This window comes from Diceros bicornis, chromosome X, assembly GCF_020826845.1.
Source record: "Diceros bicornis minor isolate mBicDic1 chromosome X, mDicBic1.mat.cur, whole genome shotgun sequence".
NCBI classification, from domain to species: Eukaryota; Metazoa; Chordata; class Mammalia; order Perissodactyla; family Rhinocerotidae; genus Diceros; species Diceros bicornis.
The window spans coordinates 2,695,280-2,717,700 of NC_080781.1; the positions used below are offsets into that span (position 1 = coordinate 2,695,280).

General features: G+C 41.1%; 1 long non-coding RNA gene across 1 annotated transcript in view; it reads left to right on the forward strand.

Moving 5' to 3' along the window:
* Window positions 1–20,913, forward strand: part of LOC131400692 (uncharacterized) — a 33,492-nt gene extending 12,579 nt beyond the window's left edge. Inside the window, exons 3-4 of the long non-coding RNA XR_009217404.1 lie at window positions 558–623; window positions 20,206–20,913. This is a non-coding gene — a long non-coding RNA (uncharacterized LOC131400692). The remainder of the gene's footprint in view (window positions 1–557; window positions 624–20,205) is intronic.
* Window positions 20,914–22,421: the final 1,508 nt, after the last annotated feature.

Here is a 22,421-nt window from a genome sequence, read left to right on the forward strand (position 1 = left end):
CCTTATTCAGAAAGAGGGTCTTTGCAAATGCAATTAGTTAAGATGAGGTCTTACTCTTTTAAGGTGGTTCAGGCCCAATGACAAGTGTCCTCATAAGAGACAGAAGAGGAGAGACACACTCACAGACCAGAAGCCACGTGAAGATGAGGTAGAGATGGGAGGGAGGCAACCACAAACTAAGGGATGCCTGGAGCCCCCACAAGCTGGAAGAGGCAGGAAGGACCCTCCCTTAGAGCCTCCAGAGGGAGCCTGGACCTGCACCACCTTGATCTCTGACTTCTGGTCTCCACAACTGTGAGAGCATAAATTCAAGTTGGTCCAAGCCACTAATTTTGTGGTCTCTTGTTACAACAACTCTAGGAAACTAATACACTAGTCTTCTTGTGTCTCCGGGGCTCCTGTCTCAAATAATGCTTTGTTCTAGCATCCTTGTCTCAGGGGGTGTTTCTTTGGGAACCCACACTACTGCACTAAAGATAGTATGTTCAGAATTTTATTTTTGGTATCTTCGCTATCAAGTTTCAGTATTTATTTTCCTTCCTTTCTTTCTATCTCAGAGCTTTCCCAGTGGTTGGCACATCCAGGAAGCAGGTGGCACCCTCTGGTTCTGAAGACCTCAAAATGTAAGCTCTCTGGGACATAAGGCTGAGAAATACTCTCAGATGATTTGGTGGAATTAACTCCTGAGCTATTATGTACCACAGGAGGAACATCTTTATTCTTTCTGCATCCTAATTTTCTTTATTGAGACATATTTCTTTCAGTACCCTTTCAGTAATATTGTGGTACCTGGAAATGTAGGGTATCTATCTTTCTCATCAGCTCCCAAGTTACTATAGGCCACTGGAAAATTAGCCCTGGGATTTAGGATGGTAGAAAATGATGTGTGATCACTGTTTGAACATTCAGAATTTGTCTGCATTGGGTTGAGTGCGGAGGAGCCAATTCAATTTCCAGCAGCATTTAGATCTTTTAATTCCAAATGACAAACAGGTAGGCTGGCAACTTAGAGAACAGAGCGTTGCCACGACATATGGCCCTGCTCTCTGTATATGATTAAAACAGAGAAATGCAGCAGAGCAGAGTTTGGCTACCTATGCTTCTGAAGTTGGAGTGTTTACACGTTCACATGGCAACATGGAATAACTGCTATCAACAGAGATTGCTTTATTCACACATTCAGCAGTGTATGAAGATATTTATCACAATTAGCCTGATTTCTGGGAAATTAGTGAAGAATCAAGTGGGATACTGTGAAACCCACTTGCAGCCTGCCCCACATGGAAAGCAGTATTATCAAATTGCATATTCAGGGACCTTGTTCCACACATTTTGGGGTGTCTGGCACAATCCTATAAACATGATGTGTATCTGCCATAAAAGTATGGATCCCATCTCCCTGCAGAGCAAAGGATTGACATTTGATAAGTGTGGTGGTTTCCTCTTGCTCCATATTCCCAGCTGAGGAAGATCTTCTATTCTTCCTCACTTTCCTCCATTTCCAACCACTTCAATGAGCCCAGGCCAAGTGGGAACAATGAAAAAGTTAATGGGTGAAGTAAAAGCAGGAAGCCTACCTGCCAGTGTGGGATTGATGGTTATCCTTCTAGCATGTTCTTTTTGTCTGCTAGCCCTTTGAAAAAAGGGTGCCCCTTATCACTTGCCAGTTGGCTAAGGATGGTTTTCTTGTTGTGGGTTCCCCTGAGCATACCATTGGTATTGAGAAAACCATCACAAAGGGAAAAATACTTCCTAAAATAGATCCATGGAGTATATAGAGATGTTTATTTTAGCATATAGTTTGCCAAACATTAGTCCTTGGAAACCCACTCTTTTTGCCCTAGGCTAATGCCACCTCAACTGCTGCTTCTGATGAAAGAAAGTTCTAGGGCTAAAGCCCCATTCTCTCTTTGGGAGAGAGATGGAGGTGGTGACCCAGGACATTGCCCTTGATGCAACCTTTGGAAAGCAGATGTCTTTTTAAGTAAGTGATTTGATGATAGATAATGAATTGCTGTTGTATCAACCAGAGATGTCTCATGGAGCTGTCCGTGGTACCCATATCCACCATGAGAAACATCCCCCCTCCCCCCAAAAGGGCTCTAAAACATTCCTAGGATAAGAGATGTCTCATGAAGGATGTCGTCAGGGAGCCCATGGGTGGACTGGCATTTGAAAGATCCCACACACTACTTCTATCCCAAGATACTGAAATAGAATAAGGTAAGTGTGTCCTAAGAGTGTAACAGTATGATGAGGGTTTAATAGGAAAGAGTTTATGAATTAGACAAAGGTTGGATTGGATAGAGAAGTATGTTTAGGATTTTGACTGATATTTCTGGCAAAGTAGGGAATAACCCAAACTAAGTTGTGAATTAAAACATCTTCTAGAAAATGAATATTGCATGAATATTCGTGGATGGCACAAATATATGATAGCATTAGCTGGACATTATCAGGCCCCAAACAATTTTTCTTTTCTTAAAAATAATACCAACAACATTTATTAGAGGAAGATCCCAGCATCTCTGAATACTTCTGGACTTCTTTGTTTTAATAACTCTTTGAGTGACTATATTCCGTCTTCCTCCTTTTTCTGCTTTTAATGATTAATTTCCACTACTGTCAGCCTCCTAGCCATAGCTCCTAATCTTTCTGATTTTATACAGAAAATGTCAGAAATGCCATGGATATTTCCAAAATGCATTGCTTCCTTCTCTGCACTTATTATTATTATTTTTGTCCATAGGTAATTTTTTTTTTTTTTTTGCTGAAGAAGATTTGCCCTGAGCTAACATCTGTGCCAATCTTCCTCTAGTGTGTATGTGGGTCACTGCCACAGCATGGCCACTGATGAGTGGTATATGTCCACGCCCAGGAACTGATCCTGGGCCACTGAAGCAGAGCACGCTGAACTTAACTGCTAGGCCACAGGGCTGGCTCCAGTATTTGTGTACTTTTTATTGTCTTTTAACTTTTCCATTTTCAAATAATTTTTCACTTGTAAAAAATGACACAGAGAATTCTTGTATTCTTTTCATTCATCTGTCTTAACTGTGGGAAAATTATTGAAAGCAGGAAATGGGCATAGCTATGACACTGTGAACTAATCTACAGATGTTCACATTTCTCTGATTGCGCCAGTGATGTTGTTTTTCTGTCTCAATGTCCAATTTAGGATCCCACATTGTATTTACTTGTCCTGCCTTCTTAGTCTACTCTCATCTGTGATTTCTTTTTCTCTTATGACCTTGACATTTTTGAAGGGTACAGGCCATTTATTTTGTAGAATGCCCCTCGATTTGTGTTTATCTGATGTTTGCACATCATACTAGATTAAGGTTATGCATTTTTGGCCAGGATACTACAGAAGTGACGTTGGGTCCTTCTCAGAGCCTCATATCCTCAATGATGTTGATACATCTCATTATTAATGATATTAACTTTGATCATTTGCTTAAGGTGGTTTTGCCATTGTAATGTTACCATTTTCCCTGTATTCCACTAATAAGTATTTGTGGTTAGATACTTTGGGATTGTGCAAATATCCCATTTCTCATCATACTGTTGACCACTTATTTTAGCCTCTATTGATGACTCTCATCTGTGATAATTATTGTGATTTTCTTGTTCCAACATTCCTTCCACATTTATCAATTGGATTTGTACTGTAAGGAAGAGCTATCCCTTCTCCCCCATTGATTTATTTATCTGGGTAATTATTTATATCAGTACAGGTTTGTGGATATTATATTTTTTATGAGTATAATCCACTACTATCATTATTTTTGTTGCTCCAAGTTTCCCAGATTTGGCCATTGGGAGCTCTTCAAGCCCTCAGTGTATCCTTGCTTCTCTGCAATCTTAAAAGCAACGGGGCAACCTTGTTTAACCCGTTTCTATTCCTGGGTGTTATTACGACGTTAGAGGAATTGAAGTAGGTGCCTATGTAGTGACGTTCTTGGTGCCACCTGTGCTGGGGAGGGCTGTTCCAGCAACTTTGAATGCTTCCAAACCTTCTTGTTTTAATAATTCTTTGGGTGACTATGTTCTCTGTTCCTGCTCTTTCTGTTCTTAGCCATTAATTTGCGCTGCTGTCAGCCTCCTGGCCATAGCGTCTAATCTCTCTGACTTTACACATAGTTGCCTGATAAAGGTATGAGGGTGATGGCCCGTTGTCTCCAAGGTAAAATTCACAGGCTCCTGGCAAACTTTTTTTCTTATTTTTTTGGCCCCGACTCCTTTTGCTGTCTTGTGCCTGCAGTTGGTTACGTGCATTACATGAAGGTCACTAGATAACTGGCTGAGGTATAATCCTTCTTGTCTAGGAGGCCTGCTTTCTCATTCCTGCTGTTTCAGTAATACAAGATATATAATACAAGATATGTACATAAACAACGTACTGCCGGGAATTGTACACTGGCGTTGCAAATGTGAAGAATTTACTCAGAACTAGAAAGAGAAGAAATAATAGAGATTGTTTCACCAATACAAAACAAATTGAAAGTTCCTGCTAGATGAGAAATTGCAAAAGGGCTTAAGCATTTATTCCTGCAGTGACTTTCTGCAATCTTTGAAAAGATAAGGGTTCTTACTGAAAACTCATTGAACAGCACAGGGTTAAGTGGTATTTAGAAGCAGACTTTGGAATAGGATAAAAATGATCTCTTACCTGCCATAGGTGTGGATTGGAACATGTCAAATAGTAGTTTTAATCTGCCAGATCACATTTATGGGAAGTAGTAAGAAATGGTGTATTTTCCTACACGTGGAGTTTTTTTGGTTTTCTTCAATTTGCTACATATCCGTTAGCAATTCAGTGATTACGTATATCTGAACATATATGGTATTAGTCAGGGTTCTCCAGAGAAACAAAACCAATAGGAGATACACGTGATTATTGAGGCTGAGACATGATATGATCTGCCGTCTGCAAGCTGGAGACCTAGGAAAACCTGTGGTATAATTCAGTCCAAGTCCAAAGGCCTGAGGACCGGGGAGCTGATGGTATAAATCTCAGTCCAAAAGCAGGAGAAAATGAGATGAGATATCACAGCTCAAACAGTGAGGCAGAGATAAAAGGGGAAAATTCTTCATTCTTCTGACTTTTGTTCTATCCAGCCCCTCAACTGATTACATGAGGCTCACCCACATTGGGGAACACAATCTGCTTTACTTGAGCACATCAGTTCAAATGCTAATCTCACCTGAAAACACCCTCACAGAGACACTCAGAAATAATGTTTAATCTGGGCACCCCATGGCCCAGTCAAGTTGACAAGTAAGGTTAACAATCACACACACATACACACACACACACACACACACACATACACACACGCAGACATATAAAATCAGACAGCCTCAATTACACAGGACTACAGCTTGCTCTCCGGAAGGTACCAACGCAGTTTTCTGAGAGCAGGTTTTGTTGCCTACCATATGGGTTTCCCACTGACTACTCATTATAAGGCTCCTGGTTATGGGTAGGCAAATTCAGAGGGGGTGGGTGAGAGCCGTGAAATCACGACCTAAATCAAAACCAGGGGAACCCTTTAAGATTCAGTTCCAAAAAGGACTGTGAACTCTGTTTCCAGGGTCCTCACATTTTGGTAGCCGCTAAAATTTACAAAGCATGTTCACACCCATTGGTTTGTTGAAGCCTCAGCAACTGGTGTGTTAGGCAGAGAAATATCTTTATTTTCAGAATCGTAGGGTTAAACTCAGAGTGTATATTAATTATCAAAGATCACACCATACTTAAGCTAAAAAAACTGGATTCAGATCTTTTTGAGGACACTCTAATGGCCTTTGTTTGAAGGAAAATAAACTTAAAATGAGTACAGATTTTGTTTGTATGATTCCATTAGTTGTTAGTTTGATTAATAAAGATTTCAGTAACGGATGTTCAAGCCACTGAAGTAACTAAATGAGCCACAAATGGTCAAGGATGTGTGACATCGAAAGGGACTAGCAATGTATGATGCTCTTTTTGTTTCAATGAGAGTGAAAATAAAAGCAAGGGTGAATCCTCAAGGGTGTGAATATTTGTTAAACAGACTGCCTTAACAACACACTGTTTTTTTCTTTTACCGACAATTCTCTGAAGTAACTCTTCTACATACTTTTGTGGGTGAGTGTTTGCCCCATGCATGATATTTAATGAATCACAATGAGACTAGAGAGTGGAACAAATTGAACCCCACGACAATATTCAAGTTAACTGCCTGTAAAATCTTACAGAAACAAAGGAAAACAATCACTAACCCAGTCCTATATTCTGAAAATAACCCTCTTATATGATGTTTATAACTCTGTTTGCTTGTATGCTAACTCATTCATTTAGGAAAAGCCCATGAACAGGGACTGGGTTGTATATTAATTTTCCAGATAAAAAATCCACAGTGCCTCCTGCAATGGACCACCTAGACTCCTCCTCATGGAAGAACTAGCTGGCCAGGGTTAGCCTCAGTGGCAGAGAGTTACCTTTCCTGAGGTTCTGTCCTTCCTAGAGGCAGCCTATGTCCAGTGATGGAATCTGGGCTATAAGGGATTGGGCATTTTGACTTCTCAATGTTGGGCAACGCTCACTTCAGAGCTCAGCTCTATGTTGGGGAAAATCTGTTGGACTTGCTTCACAGTTTGACTTCTCTCTCTGCCCAGTCGTGTTTCTTTTCACAAGTGTTGATCTCTTGTAAACATCTTGCACCCCAAAATCCATCTGTCAGTGCCCACTTCTGGAGAAGACCACTTATAAGAGTTGGTACCTGGAGAGGTCTGAGATACGGCGACAGGACCGTGTTTAGAATATGAATCAATCACCACCTGGCTGAGAGGGAGGACTCCATTGCTATGGTAGGTGGAACACAGGCAGTGCCTGGTGCAAAGAGATGGTCCAGGTGTGAAAACATTCGCTGGTGATGACTTCTGATGGTGTACCGTCGGAAGGATGTACTTACGTGGGAGTTTTAGAGGCATGGAGAAAATAGTAGCCACGGCAAGATGACATTGTGGGGATATTGCGAAGTACCACTGATGTGTGACGGAAGAATAAAGAACAACTGAGGGGACTAACAGCCAATTAGAAGCCAATTATGAAAGTCAGAGACGCCCTTAGGTGGCACACAAAGAAACTATCATCTCAACTAGAAGGCAGAGAAACCAGGATCCACTCTAGGACCCAAAAGTCCAACTGGCTGACCTTCATAGAAGGTTAAATTCCCAATTAAGTCTCATCTCTAAAGCCAAGGTCAGGCTCCTAGTTCTGAAAATCTGGGACTCTAACATACGAGCTAGAGACATTTGGGTGAATGCCCCCATGGTTTTGAGTACTCAGACTCTCCTGAAATTTCTGAGCCTGTAGAAAGATTCCGTTACCATAGCAGAGCGAGAAGTCCCCTGTTTTAGAAGACCACATAGAGATCTGTCCCCTGCAAGGCTGAATCTGCCCCCTCAGGCCGTGTCTGCGTCTTTCCTTGTGACCTCCAGGCTGATAACTAGAGTAAGTCTCAATGTATCCCAGCAGGGATGATATTAGGTCTGATAAGGGAGAGGTAGATCCACCTAGAAGAGGCTGTGCCACAGAGTCAATGTGAACTGTCCAGCCAGGAGCGTACAAGTGAGAATGAATTCTTGGGGGCTTGACCCACAAAATGGAACATAATCTGGGACCAGAGTTTGTTGATTTCAGAGTGTTCTTCTGAGATCCTGGATTTAACACACTGGCCAGTAGCTGAGAAGATAGTGTGACTTCCTATCAGGATTTCCACTGGATTCATGGAAAGAACATTGGCGCAAGTTGAGCAAACTTGAAATGCCAGAATTGCTGTGGCAGATGGCAGCAGATGGGAGTAAAGGGTAAGAGAAGTGGACATGCTGGAATGGAAGACCTGTTTGATGCTTGCGTTCCACAGCAAGGAGAATAAGAAGCATCATTTACCAAGAATGTGGCAATGAGTTGGTGAGAGGGCCCCACCGTCACTCAACAGTCCAGTGGTGGCCTTCTGGGCTGAGGGTAGGAGAAATACTGACGGAAATTGGTGTCTTGATAGGACTTGAAGTCATATAGACACTGTGGACATTGTAATCTGCCAGTAGCCGCGGGTCACACATATCAAAATGACCTTCCAGACTTAGGCTTGTTTTTCTGATGTGGAAACTATTGATTGAAGAGCTTGTGGGGTCCCCAAGAGGACCCTCTATCATGAAAAAGAAAAAAGAATCTGGACCATCTGTATTCATCAGGGTTCTCCAAAGAAGCAACACCAATAGGATATAAAAGGAGACTTATTATGAAGAATTGTTTCAGGCAATTACGGAGGCTGAGGAGTCCCACGATCTGCCATCTGCTAGTTGGAGACCCAGGGAAGCCAACGATGTAGTTGAGTCCGAGTTCAAAGGCCTGAGAACTAGTGGAGCTGATGGTGTAAATCCCAGTCCAAGGGCAGGAGAGGACGAGATGTTCCAGCTCAAGGAGTGAGGCAGAAAAAAAGGGCAAATTCCTTCTTCCTCTGCCTTTTGTTCTATTCAGGCCCTCAACAGATTGGATGATGCCCACCCACATTGGGGAGGGAGATTTACTTTACTGAGTCCACTGATTCAAATGCTAATCTTATCCAGAAACATTCTCGTGGACACACCAGAAATCATGTTTAACCAGCTCTCTGAGCATCCCCCGATCCAGTCACGTAAAATTAACTACCACACCATCTGAACATCATGTTGAACCATTACATTGATGATAGTAGATTGATTAGTCTGGATGAGCCAGAGGTGGCCAGCATGCTGGGAACTTTGGTAAGATATGTGCTAGGGAGGGTGGGAGATAATCCTGCAAAGATTCAGACAGGGATCTGCTCTGTCTGAAACACTTTTAGAGGTCCAGTGGTCAGGTATATACCAAGAAGTCCGTCCAAACCAGAAGACAAATTGTTGCATCTGCCCATGTCAGCATGTACAAGGCAGCACAATTCCTGGAAGGCCTCTTTGGATTCTAGAAGCAACACATTTCATGCCTTGGAATACTATGCTTGGCTCATGTGTCACCAGGAGACACATAAGATGGCCAATTTATGGCGTCCCAGGGCAGATGAGGCAATGATGCAAGCCATGGGTCCAGGCAATGAAGCAAGCAATCTTGCCACTTGGAGCAAACAATCTGCAAATCTTATGCTGTTGGAGGAATCGATGAAGGGAAAAGATGCCATATTATGCCAAGCCCCAGTGGGAGAATTGCAGCACAGGGGTCTAGAGTTCTTGAGTAAGCCATACCATCTGCAGGAGAGAGAGACACCATTGGAATTAGTCTGCTGGGGCTGCTGTAACAAAATACCACAGACTGGGTGCCTTAAACAAAAGAAGTTTATTTCTTACAGATGTAGAGGCTGGAATCTGAGATCCAGGTGTGGGCAGGGCTGGTTCCTCCTGAGGCCTCTCTCCTTGGCTTGTAGATGCCGTCTTCTCCCTGTGTCCTCACATGGTCTTTCCTTTGTGTGTGTCTGTGTCCTCATCTCCTCTTCTTATATGGATACCACTCGGGTTGGATTAGGGCCCACTCTAATAACCTCTTTTTACCTTAATTATCTCTATAAGACACTATCTCCAAATATAGTCCCATTCTGAGGCACTGGGGATTAGGACTTCAACATATTAATTTTGGGGCAGGGAGCGCAATCCAGACCATTACACCATTAGAAAAAACAACTCTTATTGTTGTAGTGGGCCCCGGTAGAGACTAGGTACTTCAATATTAGGCATCAAATGAGTGCATGTCCAGACTCTTCATCAAAAGCTGGAGTCTAGCAGACTCATAGACTCACAGTGTCAGATGAACCCACAACGATCCAGTCTTAGATGGAATTGATACTCTTGCGTTTGCATATGAACAGGACCAGATGGCACAAGTGAGCTGCATGAGGGAGTAGCTCAGACCCCCATGTCACCCATCACTATTGCATAAATGCTCATCCCTCAGCTCACAGCACATGGTGGTTTGGGTAAAGGGTATTGTATAATCCACTGAGAAGAGAGGGAAAAGCTAAAGCTCGTTTTCGGGACGGATCATCTTGGTGCAATGCAAAAATGAACATCAGCTGCACTAGGCTTTTACCCAAGAGTGGCCTTGGAGGACAGCAGAGAAGGGAAATTCTCCCAGCTGTTAGAGCTTTAAGGAAAAAAATGGGAGTGTCCTAAGGTTAGAATACGTATGGTCTCATGAGAAGTTAAGAATAGATTGACTGACTCATCAAGGGATTGGAAGGAAAAAGATTGGACAAATGGACACTCAAATATCTTGTGATGGGTGCATGGGAATGGGAAAGTGTAAAGAGCTCTGTATCACATTTGGATGCCCACCAAAGAGTGTCCACCAGTGAAGAGGCAAGGGTGATTATTCTTGCATATGAGTCATGCTGGAGCCTTCTGAATTTAAAATTGTCAGATTTTATGACTCTGGGAGGCAAAAATTATCTGAGCAGGTTTGCAGAATTTGTTTGTGTGTATTTCTTTCTTCCATTGGTGGTATCTTCATCCCAGACATTCCTGTTTCCTTGCCCATCTTCCTGTCAACCACACACACAATGTCATATTGACATTGAATTAAATGCCTTAACTCTCTATGCCTCAGGAATTTTACTACGATATATTCTCCAACATTTTGTTCCATTGCAGCATGTCTCTGAGAGACAATGATTATGGAGAATCTTGACTGGCCATGATCGAGGTGGCAAGGGGCAGCTACAGCTGCAGAGCTGGGATGGAAGGAGGGCAGTGGCAAGACCCAAAGCAGTCCATGGCATTTAGCAAGCAATGCTGGCATCCAGAGTACTGTCCTAAACAGAGGGTTCTAGTGCTAATTTTGGCTCTGGCTCAGCTACATACATCTCTTTATTGCTCTCCTTTTTTATGGCAATGCTTTGAGTCACTCTATATCAGCAGTTCTCATCTGGGGGTGATTTTCCTCTCAGGGGACATTTGGCAATATCTGGAGACATTTTTGATGATCGTAACTCGGGGCAGGGGGATACTACTGGTATCTAGTAGGTAGAGGTTGGGGATGATGCTCAATGTCCCACAATGCACAGGACAGCGCCTCATAATAAAGAAGTACCTAGCCCAAATGTCAATAGGGCTGAGATTAAGAAACCCTGCTCTACATTATTTTCATTCGTTCCTTTCCAGCTTCTATTAGCAAGAGTTGGTTTCTGTTGGTTTCTACAATGAACATGACTGATGCAGGTTATTTACATTGTAGGGTAATTTACACTTAAGGGTGTTATTTAACCCTGCACGTAGAAGAATGCCCCTCCCAAGAATCCTCCCAAGTTTGAGAAAGGACCGCTAATTATGACTTGCTTCTCCTGTTGTCCAAGATAACACATTATCTGAGAAAGACTTTTTCTCCTCACTTCTTCTCTTCCAATTTCTTCACCTACTTTTCTTCTTTCTGTACCTGTTACAGCTTGTAGGATGCATTTGGAGTTTCAATTCTCTGTAAAAAGTTGCAGAGCCCTAGTGCATGGAATGAGAGAAAGTTCATGTAGACCAGATTCTCATACATAACATCAATGTTAGTTCACTGAGTGTCTCTAACCAACAGGGAGCTTTCAAACAGAGCAGCAAATAATTCAACCAGTCCCCTGACGAAATAATATGGTGAATTACATGTATGTGCTGAAATGCGTTGCAATTGTTTTTGCCTCACTCCTCTTGCCCCCGTTCCAGTCCATGGGTTTATATCCCCTTATAAAGTATCTGCTTGTACCCACCCTCTACTGGAGAGTCTGATGTTTGGAGGAATAGCAGATGTTTCTCTCTCTACTCCCTGTCTGGCTGAACTCAGTGAATGTCCACTCTTCCCCACAATCCAGAAACAGAACCATTCTTGAGATTTCTCTTTCTCTCTCACCTCTCAAAACATTTGAGTTAGCCTCTGATTTCTGTTGGCTCTGTCTGAATCTCTATTGATTTCATTCCATCCTTTCTAATCCCACAACCATTGCCTTGGTATCAATGCAAACATTTTAGTGCCTCAATTGCTGAAGTTGAATCCTCATGGCCATCCTGGGTGACAAGACCCCAATTTATTGTCTAGGCTGCTTTTAGAAAACATTTCTGAGATGGAGAAATGCCGTCCTCCCATACCTAGGGTGACCAACCTTCCTGGTTTGCCTGGGACTGAGGTGTTCTGGGGACATGGGACGCTCAATGCTAAGTTGAGAGTCCTGGGAAAACTGAGATGAGCTGGTCACTCTTTCTGCCTGAAAGCTTGCGATGGCTCTCAAGAATGTGAGGGTGAAGGTCAAACTCCTTGGTCATGTCCACATGGACATTCAGTTCACTTTCTGGCTTTGCTTATGGGCACTCTTCATGTATTCATTTGCTTCAAGGATTAAAATTATTATGCTTCCTCAAACTGATTGCACTTAAGTGTCTGGGTATTTTCCCTACTTCAAATCCCATCCTCCAAGAATTCATCAATAAAGCGGCTTCCTTTTCTTCCCAGAAATCTCTTGAGCTGATGAAGAATTCCTGTGGCTTCCATCACACATATAGCTTATCATTTACCACTTTTAGACTAACCTTTGACCAAGCTGTCAACTTCCCCTATCAGACTATGAGTTCATTGAGAAGAGGGACTTAGCTCATCCTACTTTGCATATTTCATGTTATTACGGCATTCTCTATTGTAAGATACCGTATTGCATACAGTATATGATGTTATGGTTTGTTTATATTGTGTCTTCCATACTAGAATGCAAATAACTTATCTGTGTAGAGTTCCTGGTGCATCAAAGTCCCTCAATAAGGATTTATCATTAGATAAAATGATGCCGCCAGGCCTCAGCCTGGGGTTCAGCCATGTATAGGCATTCTCTGAAGAAGAAACCCACGAACAAATGAAGAAATTAAAGAAAGATAGTGTCTTCCCTTCACAAACTGTTACTTCAAGCTGACTAATGTGTTCCAAGAGATCAAAATTTGCATCTAATTCACACACAAAAAAAGAGCAATGTGGCTGTCCCCAGTAATCCAGACTCTATTTTACTCTCTTCCTGGTAAGTCCACCATAACTTGGGTAGGTTCTGGGAAATTTGAGACCTGTCTTCCAATTGTGCAGATTGTTTCACTTATATTGGGATTCATTTTCTCAAAACTGTGTGAGGATTTGGGGCCTGAACTACATTTTGCAAAACGGATCTGCTGACAATTTATTACCTGAGAACTGTCATAGGATGGCTTAAATTTATGCTTTTAAGAAATAATTGCAGAAAAGATAGCTCTATATTGACACACATCTGCATCCAGAGAGGATGGTGTAACTATACTAAATGATCACTTAGTCACATAAATGCACACTCTCCAAGCAATTTACAGTTTATTATGTATCACACTGATGTAAATTGGGGACCATGGATCATGGAACTCATGATCTGATTTGTGGGTTATTCCAAAAGATATTGATCCTGCCCAGTGATCCAACATGGGCTCCTGTTTGGCAACACAGAGACGTATATGCTCTGCTGCCTCTTATATCTCTTCATCATGTCTTGTAGGAGAGCAAACTTGCCATACCTTCTTCTGGGAGCCTGTGAAACCCATGAAGATGGTAGGTGGGCACATATTTCTCAGATCCCAGGAAAAAGATTCAGACAAAATCTATGGCAATAGCAGCTATTTCTCACAAAACCGATCCACCTCTTGCTCCACATGGCATAAGTGGCAGGAAGGAGGAAAAAAAGAGATTTGTTCATTCGGTAGGACTTTTGTCACTTCATTAATTATATGTGTTATGTAGATATAAGACTCTATTTTTTTTTTTTCAACAGAGCAATGGGGAGGAACATTTACTCCATTGATCACTCTTTCTATTCTCCATTCTGTCCTTCTTCTAGGGAAGAATTTGTCTTAAAATTTTATTCCCCATTATCCCTACTATTCACTCTTTTATTGATGGCCATTGAGACCATTAGGCACAAATGGCATCTAGCAAGGGCTGTCATATACATTTGGCTGTTTTTCTGCCTCACTTATTCTTTAAGGCACTTCTCAGTAGATTAATGGATCCAAACCTTCATTTCAATTATTTTTATTATGCCTGGCTACTGCTTGCTCCCATTAAAAATGAGAGTGTACAGTTCATTTAAGGATTCAATATTCCTGTTAAGCAGTAATTCAGTCAACTTCTCCATTGCCATGCCACCAATTCATGGGATTGGTTTGATTTATAGAAGTAGTTGCTGTTGGAACTTTGCCTCTGTCCACTGAACACTGTTTGTATCATGGGAACTTTGCTTCGAAATGCTTAATAATTACTAATGAAGTTCTCTCCAGTTCGTTCAGCTACATCCACTCTGATTATCAGAGTGAGCTCAAGGCAAAACTATAAATGTTCATGCATTTCTAGAAGAAGAGGTAATTTTTTGCTTATGCTGGTACCAAGAGGAGCAAATCTGTGTTTGCAAATAATTGAAAACCTATACAATCAGCAGTCAATCACTGACATTGGTTGCATGAATTTGGACCGTCAATTGAGATCTAGTTTCCTGGTAATTTGGTGATACTTGTGCTCATGTTACCTAACTGGAAATTTCTGAACAACGTAGCATCCTTCCCAAAGTATTAGTTGAATGGTGTACGTGATAGTCATATCAGGCTTGTGCTGCATAACAAATTGCCACAAACTTAGCAACTTAAAACAACATCCATTTATTAGCTCACAGTTTTGTAGGTCAGAAGTCCAGGATGGCATGGTTGGGTCCTTTGCTCATGTTTTCACAAGGCTAAAGTCAAGACATTGGCTAGCCTGAGTTCTCACCCAGAGGCTCTGGGGAAATATACCTGCATCCAAGCTTATTCTTGCTGTTGGCAGAATTCAGTTCTTTGTAGTTGGAGGACTGAGGTCCCTGATTTTTCACTGTCTGGCTATCAGCTGGAGACCTCTCTTAGCTCCTAAAGGAAACCCACATTCCTTCTCATGTGATCTCCTCCATCTTTAAGCCAGCAACAACATATCAAATGCTGGTCATCCTTCAACTCTCTGGCTTTCTCTTCTGCCACCAGCCAGAGAATACTCTGCTTTTAAAGGCTCATGTGATCAGGTTGTGTGCATCTGCATAATCTCCCCATCTTAAGGTCAATGGATTTGGGATCCTAATCACAACTGCAAAATCCCTTCACAACAGTTAATGTTTGATTGAGTATCTTGGAGAAGTTGTGGTACACAAGGGGGCGGGGATCGTGGAGGATCATCTTAGAATTTTTCTTATCTGGTATTACTTTCTTGGGTCTCCCCAACTGGAGTTACCCAAGGACCTAAGGGCTCATCTAGTCCCAGGTTTTAATTGTGTTGTTTCCAAGCATCTCATGAAAGCAGAAATGGAGAGTCTGCTGTTCATTTTTGCTGATGCTTTTGTTCAAGGAAAAGTAGCAGGTGAACTGAGCATAGGACAAACCATTAATATAGACCTGCAGAGATGACCTTGTGTACGCAGAGAGCCACTGGAGAGCCTAATCTCCTGGGATGCACGAGGAAGGGTTTATATACAAGGCACATAAAGCAACATTGGATTTATAGTCTATATAAGTCCAAAGCTTAGGACAGCTTCCTTGGGAGATATGCTGTGTGGTCATAATCTCATTGGCCAGTTATTGGGACCATATCTGGAGGATGCAGCTGACATTCAGATCAGTGTGTACCCACACATTTCATTTTCAGCACTCGGGGGTCCTTTTCAAGGACTTAACTGATTTAAGATTAGGTGATGGAAGACTGTGTGCTTCACTGACCAAATGCATCCTTGCTACCATAGCATGTGGTTGTGGAAAATTAATTCAGCTCAGTCCACAGGAGGACTCCTGGTCTTTTATTCACACAGCGAAGGGGAGACAAATAAGTTTAAATGAGAAAAATATATACCAGAGTGATTCCTGTCTGCGCATCTCCACATCAAAGAAGTTGGCTTAATTTTATAAAATAACCCTTGGGCCACAATGAATTGTGACCTAGGCAACACAGGCATTTTATTTGTTAATAAACATTTAAAAAGTATATTTCATTATTTTTAATGACTATATTTTAATAGTGTTATTTATTTTTATTTTATTAATAATAATTTTGTTGATAAATAACATCAGTCTTCTAAATTAATTCATTGTTAACTACTGTTTTCTTTCTTTTTGCATCCATTCAAAGATAGAGCAATTTTGTAGTGGCATCAACCTGAGTGATCTCATTTGAAACTCACCATGTACTTAAAGAGTCTTATTTTCACGCTATGAGATTTGGATGTACGAAAGTGCTCCATGGTAAATTACTATGATCTGTTACATAGGTACCCTTTTAAGCACACAAACTATATGTCAGGAACTTACCTCACCCCCTTGCCTATTATCATGAGTTATTACTGCAATTCCATTCTTTAACAGAAGTAAAGAAATCATTCCCATCTTACAAAAGAAGAAATCAGTCTCCAGAGAGAGGCAAGTTCATCTAGCTTCATCATTCTAAATCCTGTCCCTGATAAGAAAACCCTGACGACAATAAAGATATACTAGCATATAGTGTAGAAAAAGAAAAATTACCCCTCTCCAATGGGAATGCCAATTCTATATCAGAGTTTCTCAACCTTGGCACTATTGATATTTTGGGCCAGATCATTCTTTGTTGTGGGGGGCTGTGCAGCGCATTGTAGGATGTTTAGCAACATCCTTGGCCTCTTTCTTTAGAAGCCAGCACCAACTCATCCATTTTTTTTTTTTTTTGGTGAAAACATTTTGTTTTTATTTTAATTTACATTTAATCCAACCACCAATTGTGGCAACCTAGAGCATCTCCTGTTATTGCCAAATGTCCCCTGGGGAGTAAAATCACCCCTGTTGAGAACCACTGCTCTGTATCATAAATCCAAACCTTGGAATTCATTGAAAAGATGCCCTTTGTGATACCTACATACCTCACTCCAAGATCAAGTGCTCTTAAAACACCAGATCAACATGGCTCCCAAGCCAAGGAACATGTCATCAAAAAGAATCTCAGAAAGATTAAGATCCAGGCAAATCTATTCTGATGACACCCACGGACCTCCTTAGAGATCAGAAAAATGTCTAATTTGGTAACGGCCTCCAGCACTGACACAGCTCAGCCCTCTGAAGGAAAGCATCTCTATTTCACACAGGTGTTGTTTCCTGGCTTCTCAATTTCTCCAAGAAGATGATCTCACTATTGGAAATCTTTGAAATCCCCCCACATTATGTGGAAGCCCTCCTATTCAAATTCCACAAATGACACATTTCCTCTCATTAAAAGGCTCCAGGAAATACACGATGTTCAGTAGTCACTTCAGTTCTTGAAAATTGATGCTGGAAGATATTATCCTCCTCCCCCCCCCCGGATAAAAAAGATGCTTAGATCAAATATTAGAAAAAATATCAAACACTTGGTAACTAGATCTTTCAAACCATCTATTTGCCAGTGAAGTAGGGTCCTTAATTCTACTGGGGGTTTTAAGCTTCATGTTGTCATTCATTGCTTCCAACACTCAACTGGATGGTGAGGTTGTGGAGGGCAAAGAAATGGTAACAATGCCTCTTTCCTATGCCCGAACTGTTTCGAGTGCTTTTGTGTCTCTTAGGGATATCTTTAATTCCGTCTTCTCTGAGCCCACGTTTATTCTTATTCCTTATCCATGTATTAAACCATTGGAGACCAGAAAAGTTCTCTTTCTTGTTAAATATGACCACACCATTAACATTCTGCAGGCTTTTTACAAACAAGCCATTTACAATGAAAATATTTCCATGGTCAATTAATATGCAGAGGGCATTGTGATTAATAATCCATTACAGTGCAACTGTTTGACACAGCTGGAGGTCTGAAGAGGGACCAGGGAAGCTAATTATTTTGATTTTAATATTTTGACGGCATCTCCTTGTTTCTTTGTAAATTACACTCCAAACAGAATGGAAAAATATTCTGCTGCTGATGAAGTACTTTGGAAAACATAAATTTCCAGGGGGTTTTGTTAATCTTGTTTTTGCTTCTTGAAATATTATTTGCCGGGTTGAATGATGGAGGGTATCATATTTCACCACTGTGTTCCACTAGATTTAGGCTTTTGGCAAGCCATAAAAATGAAGGAAATTATTATGATATCATGCAGATAGTACCTCTAATTCATTCAAGCATCTACCAATAAAATGTTCTTGAGTTGCAGTGGTAAACTTTATCACTATCGGTGACAGAATTAAAGAGAAGTCTATGAAAAATTGGCTAATAATCGCAGACAACAGATAAGATCGCTTTCTTCAATTACACGTTCTTTCCCTCTCTCCCTCTCTCCCTCCTTCCTTCCCTCCCTCCCTTCTTCCTTCCTTCCTTCCTCCCTTCCTTCCCTCCCTCCCTTCTTCTTTCCTTTCTTCTTTCCTTCCTTCCCTCCTCACTTCCTTCCTTCCCTTCTCACTTCCTCCCTCCCTCCCTCCCTTCCTTCATTCCTTCCAGTTTTTCATCATAAACTTTTCCATCAGGAGGAAAACTATAAAATAGAAGAAATACAAAGGAATATATTTGATTTACTCCCCCCAAATATTTTGGGTTTTAAAGGTTGAATTTATGATTTTGTATAATTTTACACCAACCCTGAAAGAGTCCTTTCTATATTAGTTCAGTGAGCCATTAGAAAAACATCAATAACATCTTAGGGCTTTATCAAATTGTATGAGAAATACAGTATTTTTGTGAATACTTAATTTCACTGTGTAGGTGGAATAAAGTGGAGAAGGTCATCTTTGCTGGGACTTTCTGGATAAGAAATCATTTGATTCAGTAGGCTTTCCCTGCAGTCTTCTATATTTACATCGATATTTCTCTGCACCAATAAGACAGAAACTCATGGGGTGTGGTTAAAGTGGTTCTCAGTCTCTTGCACTCTATGTTCATCTTGAAAATTCAACCAAGAGTCAACGTCAAAAGATGACCTTGCTGGCCTCCAGTGGGTGCCACGTATGGGGAGCTCCTAAGCATCTGTGCAGTGGTTAGGTTGAAGTTGAGGGTGGGCTGATGTTCCATGAGAGGAGCTTCATGGAGGTTTTCAGAACAACGCAAGAGCCAGGAGATGGGATAGGGGTAAGTTCTATATCTACATAGCCACCGAGGGTTCTAGAGTCACTGAGGTGGCCTCCCCATAGATCGAGATTTCTTCCTTGTAGAATATAAGAATGTAGAATGTAGAATGACCAAGGGGCCACCTAATCTGCATAATGATGCAATAAAGAATGTTGAGGCACTTGGGGAAAAAAAAAAAAGTTATACATCTAAATTTTCCACTGCCTATTGAACAGGACGCTTTCCCCCCTGAATCACTATTCATGTCTCTGCTGTAATATTCTATATGATTCTTGTTCTGTCTACCCATTTGTTTCACTCTTTTAATTGCTATAGCTTTAAAATTAGCAATGATGCCTTGTAATGTATCTTAATCCTTAAAACTCCTCTACCCACACCTGGATCTTGCTATGCCCATGCCTCTGTCTATTTGCTTTCTTGAGTTTTTTCTTTGCTGAAAAGCCCTATTGTCTGCAAATAAATATATTTTGCTTTCTTTTAAAAATCTGTTGTCAAGGTACATTATACTGTCAGGTTTTCAGATATTGAACCATCTGTTTGCATTTCTGGGGTTAAAATTTTAATTACTATTTAAATGTCTTCATTTGATATTTGGTGAAGGTTTCATTTCACATTTTTTTGTGTGTGTGTGAGGAATATTAGCCCTGAGCTAACATCTGTTGCCAAGCCTCCTCTTTTTTGCTGAGGAAGATTGGCCCTGGGCTAAGATCTGTGCCCATCTTCCTCTACTTTATATGTGGGATGCCGCCACAGCATGGCTTGATAAGTGGTGCATAGGTCCCTGCCCAAGATCTGAACCTATTTTTGTTGATAAAATGAATTTATTTTATTTCATATGTTTCTGAAAAGGGGGATGTCTGGTTCAATTAATATTTGGGTTTACAGTATGTGCACAGAGGAATGAGAGATGCCAGACAGTTGAGATTGCAAGCAACAAATTGATTGAATGGTACACCATGGAAACTGAGGTGTGAAAGAATGGAAGTAGAGATAGGAGTGTGGGTAATAGGGAAGAGGTTAGTTTAGGAGAAAAAAAGTTTGAGTCTGTTGGGGGTTGAATTATGTCCTGAAAAATATACTTCTAGGTCCTAACACCTGGAACCTGTCAATGCGACCTTACTTGGAAACAGGGTCTCTGCAGATGTTATTAGTTACAGATCTCAAGACGAGATCATCCTGGATGAGGGTGGCTCTAACTCCAGTGACAGGTCTCCTTATAAGAGACAGAAGAGGAGACACAGACACAGAGAAGAAGCCACGTGGAGACGGAGGCAGAGATGGAGGGAGGTGGCCACCAGCCCAGGGACGCCTGGAGACCCAGAAGCTGGAAGAGGCAGGAAGGACCCTCCCCTGGAGCCTCTGGAGGGAGCGCAGCCCTGAGACACCTTCCTCTCAGACTTCTGATCTGCAGAACTGTGAGAAACTCATTTTCTGTTGTTTTGAGCTGCCCAATCTGTGGTTCTTTGTTATGGCAGCCCCAGGACACTAACAGAGCTGTAATCCTGGACAACCTTTGTTTTCTCATGTATATGACAGGGATCCTCTTATGTATTTGGTACAAAGCCCACCAGAAGGATTTGGTTACTGAATGCATACCTGCCTTATGCTCCTGGCAGTTGTTGTGAGGCCCAAAGAAGAGTTTGGAAAAGCGTTTTGCAAACTGTAAAGTATTATACACATGTGAATGTCACTGTTTCCTCCCGCAAGTGAATGGAAGGTTGCTAACTTTTGGGTAACGTATACAGACAATCAATAGAAGTCATAAATCAGGATCAACACTAATTTTCTTTAAAATCTCAGACAAAGACAAATTTGTATATATATACTTATATATATTCATTCTTTTCTTTTTTGCCAAAATATGCAGATGTGCCTACCACCCTGACTACACTCATGATGGTCCTCTTTTAGGCAGTGGTCCGAAAAGTGGGGTGAGCACCCATAAGTGCATAGACTGTCTATTGAAGGACAAGGAGCAATTATTAAAACTTCTATTTCTATGCATTTTTGTATCTAAATTGAGAAACAAATTATGATTATTAACACAACACATAGATTGAAACTGGTGCACTAAGTCCAGTGTAGCATGATTCAACTCAATGAGCAATTTTTAAATATTGTTCATTTCCTCGTAGAAACAGAGAGTAGAAAGGTGGCAGCCAGGAGCTGGGGGTAGGGATAGGGAAAATGGGGAGATGTTGGTCAAAGGACACAAACTTCCAGTTATAAGATGAATCAGTTCTGGGATCTAATGTACAGAATGGCGACTTCGTTAACAACTCTGTGTTGTATACTTGCAAGTTGCTGTGAGAGTAGATCTTAAATGTCCTCACCATAAAATAGAAGGTAATTATGTGAGGTGATAGAGGTGTTAACTCTTATTGTGATAATCATTTTCAATAATACGTGTATTAAATCACATTGTACATCTTAAACTTACACAATGTTGTAAGTCACATATCTCAATAAAGCTGGAAAAATTATCGTTCATTTCATTAACCTTTGATTCTTTTGAACATTCTGGTTTGGGGGTGCATTTTTTGGTGAGCATAATCTGTTTGAACAGAAGCCCCTGTATCATTCTATAAGTGAAATAATATTCAAATATTGGGGCGCATGCTCCAATTTTGATAGAGTTTGTAATCAAAAGATTTAGAGACCAGGGGTCTAGATTAATGGGGTGTTGAGGGGTAAATTCCCTCTGACCATCATTTCTCTTCTCCAGGGAGTGTCAGCTCCTTCCTTCTCTGAATAAACAGCAGAGTTTAAATAAATAAGGTCACAAGGCAACCCCTGCAATATTTTTATATTTATGCCATTCGCTACCCAGATATTTTAACGACATCCTGAAAGGTGAAGAATCGAAATGACCAGGTGTTTGAAATGACAACTCCGAGGAAGGTCAGAGCAAACAATTCTCTGTGAGAAACAATTTGCATAGCAAATGATGCATTAAATGATGATTCCGCTTTTCCGTGATCGTAATTATAATCGTAATAAGAACAGTCTCTGCAAGGGCGGTGTCTGTGAGCATGAACACAGCACACTCATAGACTAAAACACACAAAGTCTTGTAACTATATTCCTCATGCTTTTGTAAGGAATATTCCTGCCCGACTGATTTTGAGGGCTATTTAAACTAAGAAGATCTGTAGCCTGTCACCAGCACAGGGTTTTGTCTACTTTGTGGAAATCTGTTGCTTTGCAATTTCTTTGTTTCATGGTGTGGTCTGCAACCCTGGTGGTTTTTAAGTCCTTTCAAGATTTTGGAAGAAAATTAATCATTGAGCTTGGGTTGGCA